Below are 10,000 nucleotides of genomic sequence, written 5' to 3' on the forward strand. Positions count from 1 at the left end.
GCCCCCGGCACGCCAGGACCTTAGAGCCGGGGCGGCTCGCTCGGCAGCGGGCGGGGGTACGGGCCACAAAGCCGCCCTTCTCAGGCTAGAGGTTTCATTTAGGGAGGAACCCTCGGGGACCCCACCCGGGCAGGTGAGGCCTCACGCGCGGCGCCGCTTTTAGCCCCTTTTAACTTTCGCGACGCCGCCGCCTCGCTCTCGGCTCGGCCAACCCCCGCCACACGCAGCTGCTCGCGGCCGGCACCCGCGGGTACCCGGAACCGAGGACGACACCGGCGCCTCACGCGTTTTAGGACACCTGAAAACTCACGGGGCCACGCAGCAGTCACAAAGCCGGTTGCGGTAGACCGGTCCCCGAACCCTGCCCCAGCGCCGGGGGGGAGGTGGAAAGGGGAGGATGCGGCAAGGCACGCGCCGGGCCGCTAACGCCACGGCTCCCCCCCGCTCGAGCCGCTCGGGGCTGGGGGAACGAGGACGACACCTCACACGCGACGGGAAGCGAAGTGGAAAGGAAGACCGCCCTTGCCCTGCCGGCCGGGGGCCCTTTCCGACGCGACCCGAAAGGCCTCATCGATCAACAAGGACAGAAGGAAAGGAAGCCAGCGGAGGCCCCACGGCCTCGCTCTTCTGGGACAGACACAGCCACGCGCACCCGCCACCGCCCTCGGGAGCAGCCAGCAGGCACGGGGCTCGGCGTGCGGGCAACACGCCGGAGGAGCAAACGGGGCGCCCTCCAGAGATGGGGGGGGGGCAAGCTGCACCGGGCCGCACCGGCTCACAGGGCACCTCTGCCTCCCCGAAATGTGGGCTTGCATTTTCCCTCAAGCTGCACCGAGTTACATCTCCATCACGGGGCGCCCCTCTGGAGCCAGGAGGAAGCCGTGCTGGGGCACCGGCTTGCCCTCCTCCCCCCATGCCGGGCTCCATAGCATACGAGTGGCCAGTCACCGCCGCTGGCTTTTCCCTTAGATGCCGTGCCCCCGCGGGCTGCGGCTTTGGCCATGGGGGGGAACCCCCGTGAAGAGGGTCCAGTGCTGGGAACTCTCTCTGCCCCTTACCGGGCTCTCTCTCGCCGTGCCTGGACGGGCTTGCTTTCCATTCTTGGTGGGACCGACGCCGGCACCACGTCTCCCCGGGCTTTCTCTGCCCCCGTGCCCCACCGGGCAAACTTCGCTTCGGGGGTTCCACACTTCGGCAGTGGCCGGCGCCAGCCACTCGTCAACTTTTTTTCTTTTCCCCGCTTTCGTTGCCGAGCCCGGGCTGGGCTCCGGCTCACGGACGAGCGAAACCCATCCAACACCGCTGAGGGTGCGCCAGCGGCCGCTCCAAACCGCCGCGCCTTTGTTCGGCCCCGCGGGTCCCCTCTCTGACCCGGGCGAAAGCCACCGAGAAGCCAGACGGACCCCTGCCCAGCCGCCTGGCGGGTGGCTTGGAGCAGCCGCTCGGCAGCGCTGCCCTGGGAGTGCTCGGCGTCACTCGTTCCCTCATATACGGAACTGGAGGGCCGTCAGCTCCGCGAGCGCACAACCAGCCGACCTCCGCCCAGCGGCAGGTCGCAGAAATCACGCCGGCTTGTACGATGACGTAGGCGGAGGCAGAGCGCAACAGCGACCCCTTGGCGACAAGCGCGATCTCCGCGGAGAGCACGTCTACTCGCCGAGGGAGAGCACGTCTACTCGCCGAGGGAGAGCACGTCTACTCGCCGAGGGAGAGCACGTCTACTCGCCGAGGGAGAGCACGTCTACTCGCCGAGGGAGAGCACGTCTACTCGCCGAGGGAGAGCACGTCTACTCGCCGAGGGAGAGCACGTCTACTCGCCGAGGGAGAGCACGTCTACTCGCCCAGGGAGAGCACGTCTACTCGCCCAGGGAGAGCACGTCTACTCGCCCAGGGAGAGCACGTCTACTCGCCCAGGGAGAGCACGTCTACTCGCCCAGGGAGAGCACGTCTACTCGCCGAGGGAGAGCACGTCTACTCGCCGAGGGAGAGCACGTCTACTCGCCCAGGGAGAGCACGTCTACTCGCCCAGGGAGAGCACGTCTACTCGCCGAGGGAGAGCACGTCTACTCGCCGAGGGAGAGCACGTCTACTCGCCGAGGGAGAGCATGTCTACTCGCCGAGGGAGAGCACGTCTACTCGCCGAGGGAGAGCACGTCTACCTCCCGCCTGAGGGAGAGCACGGGGGGGGGGGGACAAAGACAGGCGGCAGCAGCTTCGGTGAACGTCACCCGGGAGGCGACCGGGGCTGTCCCGGGGCAGTCCCGGGAAGCCGGCGTCCGACACAGGGAACCGTCAGCTGCCGGACCGGGGCGAATCCCCGCGGCCACGGCAGGGGTGGGGGCTCGAAGACAGCCGGCAGCCGCTTCGGTGAACGTCACCCGGGAGGAGACTGGGGCCCTCCCGGGACCGTCCCGGGAAGACGACGTTCGGCACGAGATCCCGGCCGCGGCCGGACCGGCTCGAAGCCTCGCGGTCCCGGCAGCAGCCGGAGCCGCTCGCCGCCTCGGGCTCCCGGCCCCCTACAGATCCGGCGACTCGTTCGCGGGCGGCGGGGGGAGGCAGTGGAGGGGGTGCGGGGAGAAGCGGCAGCGGAGGCGGAGGGGGGGGGGGCTCGAAGACAGCCGGCAGCCGCTTCGGTGAACGTCACCCGGGAGGCGATCGGGGCCGTCCCGGGGCCGTCCCGGGATGCCGGCTTCCGGCACGGGGGTCCCGGCCGCGGCCGGACCGGCTCGTATCCCCGCGGCTCCGGCAGGGGGGGGGGGGGCTCGAAGACAGCCGGCAGTCGCCTCGGTGAACGTCACCCGGCCGGCGACCGCGGCCGTTCCGGGGCCGTCCCGGGAAGCCTGCGACAGGCACGGGGTCCCAGCCGCGGCCGGACCGACTCGAAGCCCCGCGGCCCCGGCACGGGGGAGGCCCAAAGACTGGCGGCAGCCGCTTCGCTGAACGTCACCCGGCCGGCGACCGGGGCCGTCCCGGGGCCGTCCCGGGATGCCGGCATCCGGCACGGGGTCCCGGCCGCGGCCGGAGCGGCTCGAATCCCCGCGGTCCCGGCAGCAGCCGGAGCCGCTCGCCGTTCGGGCTCCCGGCACCCTACGGATCCGGCGACTCGTTCGCCGGCGGCGGGGGGAGGCAGTGAAGGAGGTGCGGGCAGAAGCGGCAGCGGAGGCGGAGGGGGGGGGGGGGCTCGAAGACAGCCGGCAGCCGCTTCAGAGAACGTCACCCGGCCGGCGACCGCGGCCGTTCCGGGGCCGTCCCGGGAAGCCTGCGACAGGCACGGGGTCCCGGCCTCGGCCGGACCCGCACTGGGTGCCGCCGCCTCGGGCTCTCGGGACGGTATGGATCCGCCGACTCGTTCGCCGGCGGCGGGGGGAGGCAGTGGAGGGGGTGCGGGGAGAAGCGGCAGCGGAGGCGGAGGGGGGGGGGGGCTCGAAGACAGCCGGCAGCCGCTCCGCTGAACGTCACCCGGCCGGCGACCGGGGCCGTCCCGGGGCTGTCCGGGGATGCCGGCTTCCGGCACGGGGTCCCGGCCGCGGCCGGACCGGCTCGAATCCCCGCGGTCCCGGCAGCAGCCGGAGCCGCTCGCCGTTCGGGCTCCCGGCACCCTACAGATCCGGCGACTCGTTCGCGGGCGGCGGGGGGAGGCAGTGGAGGGGGTGCGGGCAGAAGCGGGCCGCGGAGGCGGAGGGGGGGGGGGGGCTCGAAGACAGCCGTCAGCCGCTTCGGTGAACGTCACCCGGGAGGCGACCGGGACCGGCCCGGGAAGCCATCGTCCGGCCCGGGATCCCGGCCGCGGCCGGACCGGCTCGAATCCCCGCGGCCCCGGCACGGGGGAGGCCCAAAGACTGGCGGCAGCCGCTTCGCTGAACGTCACCCGGGCCGGCGACCGGGGCCGTCCCGGGGCCGTCCCGGGATGCCGGCTTCCGGCACGGGGTCCCGGCCGCGGCCGGAGCGGCTCGAAGCCCCGCGGTCCCGGCAGCAGCCGGAGCCGCTCGCCGTTCGGGCTCCCGGCACCCTACGGATCCGGCGACTCGTTCGCCGGCGGCGGGGGGAGGCAGTGGAGGGGGTGCGGGCAGAAGCGGCAGCGGAGGCGGAGGGGGGGGGGGGCTCGAAGACAGCCGGCAGCCGCTTCGGTGAACGTCACCCGGCCGGCGACCGGGGCCGTCCCGGGGCTGTCCGGGGATGCCGGCTTCCGGCACGGAGTCCCGGCCGCGGCCGGAGCGGCTCGAATCCCCGCGGTCCCGGCAGCAGCCGGAGCCGCTCGCCGTTCGGGCTCCCGGCACCCTACGGATCCGGCGACTCGTTCGCGGGCGGCGGGGGGAGGCAGTGGAGGGGGTGCGGGCAGAAGCGGCCGCGGAGGCGGAGGGGGGGGGGGGGCTCGAAGACAGCCGTCAGCCGCTTCGGTGAACGTCACCCGGGAGGCGACCGGGACCGGCCCGGGAAGCCATCGTCCGGCCCCGGATCCCGGCCGCGGCCGGACCGGCTCGAAGCCCCGCGGCCCCGGCACGGGGGAGGCCCAAAGACTGGCGGCAGCCGCTTCGCTGAACGTCACCCGGCCGGCGACCGGGGCCGTCCCGGGGCCGTCCCGGGATGCCGGCTTCCGGCACGGGGTCCCGGCCGCGGCCGGAGCGGCTCGAATCCCCGCGGTCCCGGCAGCAGCCGGAGCCGCTCGCCGTTCGGGCTCCCGGCACCCTACGGATCCGGCGACTCGTTCGCCGGCGGCGGGGGGAGGCAGTGAAGGAGGTGCGGGCAGAAGCGGCAGCGGAGGCGGAGGGGGGGGGGGGGCTCGAAGACAGCCGGCAGCCGCTTCGGAGAACGTCACCCGGCCGGCGACCGCGGCCGTTCCGGGGCCGTCCCGGGAAGCCTGCGACAGGCACGGGGTCCCGGCCTCGGCCGGACCCGCACTGGGTGCCGCCGCCTCGGGCTCTCGGGACGGTATGGATCCGCCGACTCGTTCGCCGGCGGCGGGGGGGAGGCAGTGGAGGGGGTGCGGGGAGAAGCGGCAGCGGAGGCGGAGGGGGGGGGGGGCTCGAAGACAGCCGGCAGCCGCTTCGGTGAACGTCACCCGGCCGGCGACCGGGGCCGTCCCGGGGCTGTCCGGGGATGCCGGCTTCCGGCACGGGGTCCCGGCCGCGGCCGGACCGGCTCGAATCCCCGCGGTCCCGGCAGCAGCCGGAGCCGCTCGCCGTTCGGGCTCCCGGCACCCTACAGATCCGGCGACTCGTTCGCGGGCGGCGGGGGGAGGCAGTGGAGGGGGTGCGGGCAGAAGCGGCCGCGGAGGCGGAGGGGGGGGGGGGGCTCGAAGACAGCCGTCAGCCGCTTCGGTGAACGTCACCCGGGAGGCGACCGGGACCGGCCCGGGAAGCCATCGTCCGGCCCCGGATCCCGGCCGCGGCCGGACCGGCTCGAAGCCCCGCGGCCCCGGCACGGGGGAGGCCCAAAGACTGGCGGCAGCCGCTTCGCTGAACGTCACCCGGCCGGCGACCGGGGCCGTCCCGGGGCCGTCCCGGGATGCCGGCTTCCGGCACGGGGTCCCGGCCGCGGCCGGAGCGGCTCGAATCCCCGCGGTCCCGGCAGCAGCCGGAGCCGCTCGCCGTTCGGGCTCCCGGCACCCTACGGATCCGCCGACTCGTTCGCCGGCGGCGGGGGGAGGCAGTGGAGGGGGGTGCGGGCAGAAGCGGCAGCGGAGGCGGAGGGGGGGGGCTCGAAGACAGCCGGCAGCCGCTTCGGTGAACGTCACCCGGCCGGCGACCGGGGCCGTCCCGGGGCTGTCCGGGGATGCCGGCTTCCGGCACGGGGTCCCGGCCGCGGCCGGAGCGGCTCGAATCCCCGCGGTCCCGGCAGCAGCCGGAGCCGCTCGCCGTTCGGGCTCCCGGCACCCTACAGATCCGGCGACTCGTTCGCCGGCGGCGGGGGGAGGCAGTGGAGGGGGGTGCGGGGAGAAGCGGCAGCGGAGGCGGAGGGGGGGGGGGGCTCGAAGACAGCCGGCAGCCGCTTCGGTGAACGTCACCCGGGAGGCGACCGGGACCGGCCCGGGAAGCCATCGTCCGGCCCGGGATCCCGGCCGCGGCCGGACCGGCTCGAATCCCCGCGGCCCCGGCACGGGGGAGGCCCAAAGGACTGGCGGCAGCCGCTTCGCTGAACGTCACCCGGCCGGCGACCGGGGCCGTCCCGGGGCCGTCCCGGGATGCCGGCTTCCGGCACGGGGTCCCGGCCGCGGCCGGAGCGGCTCGAAGCCCCGCGGTCCCGGCAGCAGCCGGAGCCGCTCGCCGTTCGGGCTCCCGGCACCCTACGGATCCGGCGACTCGTTCGCCGGCGGCGGGGGGAGGCAGTGGAGGGGGTGCGGGCAGAAGCGGCAGCGGAGGCGGAGGGGGGGGGGCTCGAAGACAGCCGGCAGCCGCTTCGGTGAACGTCACCCCGGCCGGCGACCGGGGCCGTCCCGGGGCTGTCCGGGGGATGCCGGCTTCCGGCACGGGGTCCCGGCCGCGGCCGGACCGGCTCGAATCCCCGCGGTCCCGGCAGCAGCCGGAGCCGCTCGCCGTTCGGGCTCCCGGCACCCTACGGATCCGGCGACTCGTTCGCCGGCGGCGGGGGGAGGCAGTGGAGGGGGTGCGGGGAGAAGCGGGCAGCGGAGGCGGAGAGGGGGGGGGGGGCTCGAAGACAGCCGGCAGCCGCTTCGGTGAACGTCACCCGGGAGGCGACCGGGACCGGCCCGGGAAGCCATCGTCCGGCCCGGGATCCCGGCCGCGGCCGGACCGGCTCGAATCCCCGCGGCCCCGGCACGGGGGAGGCCCAAAGACTGGCGGCAGCCTCTTCGCTGAACGTCACCCGGCCGGCGACCGGGGCCGTCCCGGGGCCGTCCCGGGATGCCGGCTTCCGGCACGGGGTCCCGGCCGCGGCCGGAGCGGCTCGAAGCCCCGCGGCCCCGGCAGCAGCCGGAGCCGCTCGCCGTTCGGGCTCCCGGCACCCTACGGATCCGGCGACTCGTTCGCCGGCGGCGGGGGGAGGCAAGTGGAGGCGGTGCGGGGAGAAGCGCAGCGGGAGGCGGAGGGGGGGCGGGGGGGACGATAGTGGCGGGGGGCGGGGGGTGCTCGAAGGCAGCCGGCAGCCGGTTCGGTGAACATAACATTCGCCGGGGCGGGGGGGCGACCTGTCCGTGCCCGGGGCAGCCCCGGGAAGCCGGCAGCCAGCACGGGGTCCCGGCAGCACCTGTTCCCTGCCCTGGGACTTGCCGTGCCCGGCGGCCGGTTGCCGGGTGGGGGGAGCGATGAGAGGCGGGGCGCAGCGGCCGGGGGCAGCGCCGGGCGGCAGCGGGGGGCTGGGCGGGTGGGGTAGGCGTCGAGCGGCAAGCCCTCGGCTGCAGCGAATGTTCGGCGGTGCGGGGCGGGGGGGGGACGGGACGACACGTTGGGGGCGCCGAGTCCGAGCCACCCCCGGCCCCAGGGGCGGCCGGAGGGGGAGGCCGGTGCCTGGCCCTGGGAGCTGCTGGGCGCCGGATGGCCGAGGGTGCGTCAGAAGCCGCCCGAGCGGTCGAGCAGGTCCTCCAGAAAGGCCTAGGGTGGCTTCGAGGGCCCCGGGAGCAGTCGAGGGAGGCCTCCAGGCAGGTCTGGAGTGGATGGGAGGCCTTCCAAAGCAGACAAGGGAGGCTGCCAGCGGGGCCTAGGCTGGCACTGCAGCCTGTAAATGGTTGGGGGGGGGGCCTCTGGTGCGGCCTGGAGTCTCTGGGTGGCGTCCAGAGAGGTGCAAAAGATCCTCTGGTGCGGCCTATGGTGGCGGAGAAGCCTGCAGAGCGTGCGGGAGAGGCTTCTGCTGCGGCCTGGGGTGGCTGAGAAGCCTGCAGAGCGTGCGGGAGAGGCTTCTGGTGCGGCCTGGGGTGGCTGAGAAGCCTGCAGGGCGTGCGGGAGAGGCTTCTGGTGCGGCCTGGGGTGGCTGAGAAGCCTGCAGAGCGTGCGGGGGAGGCTTCTGGTGCGGCCTGGGGGTGGCTGAGAAGCCTGCAGAGCGTGCGGGAGAGGCTTCTGGTGCGGCCTGGGGTGGGACGGAAGCCTGCAGAGCGTGCGGGAGAGGCTTCTGGTGCGGCCTGGGGTGGGTCGGAAGCCTGCAGAGCGTGCGGGAGAGGCTTCTGGTGCGGCCTGGGGTGGGTCGGAAGCCTGCAGAGCGTGCGGGAGAGGCTTCTGTTGGGGCCTGGGGTGGCTGAGAAGCCTGCAGAGCGTGCGGGAGAGGCTTCTGCTGCGGCCTGGGGTGGCTGAGAAGCCTGCAGAGCGTGCGGGAGAGGCTTCTGCTGCGGCCTGGGGTGGCTGAGAAGCCTGCAGAGCGTGCGGGAGAGGCTTCTGCTGCGGCCTGGGGTGGCTGAGAAGCCTGCAGAGCGTGCGGGAGAGGCTTCTGCTGCGGCCTGGGGTGGCTGAGAAGCCTGCAGGGCGTGCGGGGAGAGGCTTCTGCTGCGGCCTGGGGTGGGTCGGAAGCCTGCAGAGCGTGCGGGGGGAGGCTTCTGGTGCGGCCTGGGGTGGCTGAGAAGCCTGCAGAGCGTGCGGGAGAGGCTTCTGGTGCGGCCTGGGGTGGGTCGGAAGCCTGCAGAGCTTGCGGGGGAGGCTTCTGGTGCGGCCTGGGGTGGGTCGGAAGCCTGCAGAGCATGCGGGGGAGGCTTCTGCTGCGGCCTGGGGTCTCTGGGTGGCCTCTAGAGAGGTGCAAAAGACCCTCTGGGTTGGGCTGGGGTGGCTCTTGGACCCCTGCCACACAGTGGAGAGAGGCCTCCGGCCCGCCACCTGTGTCCCTGTGTGCCTGAGTGCCTGTGTCCCTGTGTCCCTGTGTCCCTGAGTGCCTGAGTGCCTGTGTCCCTGTGTCCCTGTGTCCCTGAGTGCCTGAGTGCCTGAGTGCCTGTGTCCCTGTGTCCTTGTGTCCCTGTGTCCCTGTGTCCCTGTGTGCCTGAGTGCCTGTGTCCCTGTGTCCCTGTCTGTGTACCTGTGTGCGAGAGTGTCCGGCACGCCACCCAGCGGCGGCGGGCAAGCAGGTAGGCGGGGTGGGCGGGCCGGCGAGGGCCAGTGTGAGTTTGGGGGGTGGGAGGGGAGGCGGCAGCTGGAAGCGTCAGAGGAGGGGGCGTGGCTCCGGCTGGCCCCGGGAGCAGGTTCCCGGGACCGGGACCGGCTGGACCCGGCGGGTGGTTGATCCCGGGGCGGGGGGCAGAGGCGGCGGGAAGCGGCAGCTGCGTGTGCGGCGGGGGGGGTGGAGGGCGAACCGCGGCGGGAAGCGGATGCTTCAGAGCAGGTTACGGGGGCGGGGACGGACGACACCACCTGTCCCCGCCCCGGGACGGGCTGGACCCGGCGCCCTGGACCCGGCGCCGTGTACCCGCCGCCGCCCCCGCCGCCGCCCCCCTCCGCCACCCCGGGACCCCGACGTTTTTTGGCGCCCGCGCCTTTTTTTGCTCCCCGCCTGCCCGCGCTGCCCCGGGCCCTCCCCCGGGGCGGGGCGGGAGGGAGGGACGGACGGACGGGTAGCCGGGGATCTCCGAGCGCGCGCCACCAGACCGAGGCGGGTCCCGGCGGCGGCGGCGGCGGCGGCGGCAGCAAGCGACGGCGGGGGGGGGCAGGCTAGGGAGAGAGGGGGAGCGGCATGCGGTAGGGCTGGGGGGTTTGTTTCGGGGGGGAGGGGTGGGGGGGGGGTGGCAGCGGTCAGCGAGAGCGGGGAGAGGGGGAGCGGCATGCGGTAGGGCTGGGGTGTTTTTGGGGTGGGGGCGTTGGGGGGATTAGCGGGCGGGCGGGCAGCCGAGCCAAGCGGCAAGCCGGGGGGGCGGGCGAGGGCGGCTTTAGGGCCGGAGGAGCGGAGCGCAACCTCCCCCGTGCAGGCTCCAGCGTGGAGAGCAGCAAGTTTTTGGGGACGGGGGACGACGGACGGGAGGGGGCAGCGGCGAGAGGCTAGCTGCGGCAAGGGGCACCGGCACGGCCGCCCTAACAGCGCCGCCTCGGTCGCAGGGGTTAGAGAGCAGCCGGGCAGCCCGGGAGGGAAGCGG

The sequence above is a fragment of the Melanerpes formicivorus genome, unplaced genomic scaffold, assembly GCF_026170545.1.
Source record: "Melanerpes formicivorus ecotype bairdi unplaced genomic scaffold, bMelFor1.0.p_v2 SCAF_683, whole genome shotgun sequence".
NCBI lineage: Eukaryota > Metazoa > Chordata > Aves > Piciformes > Picidae > Melanerpes > Melanerpes formicivorus.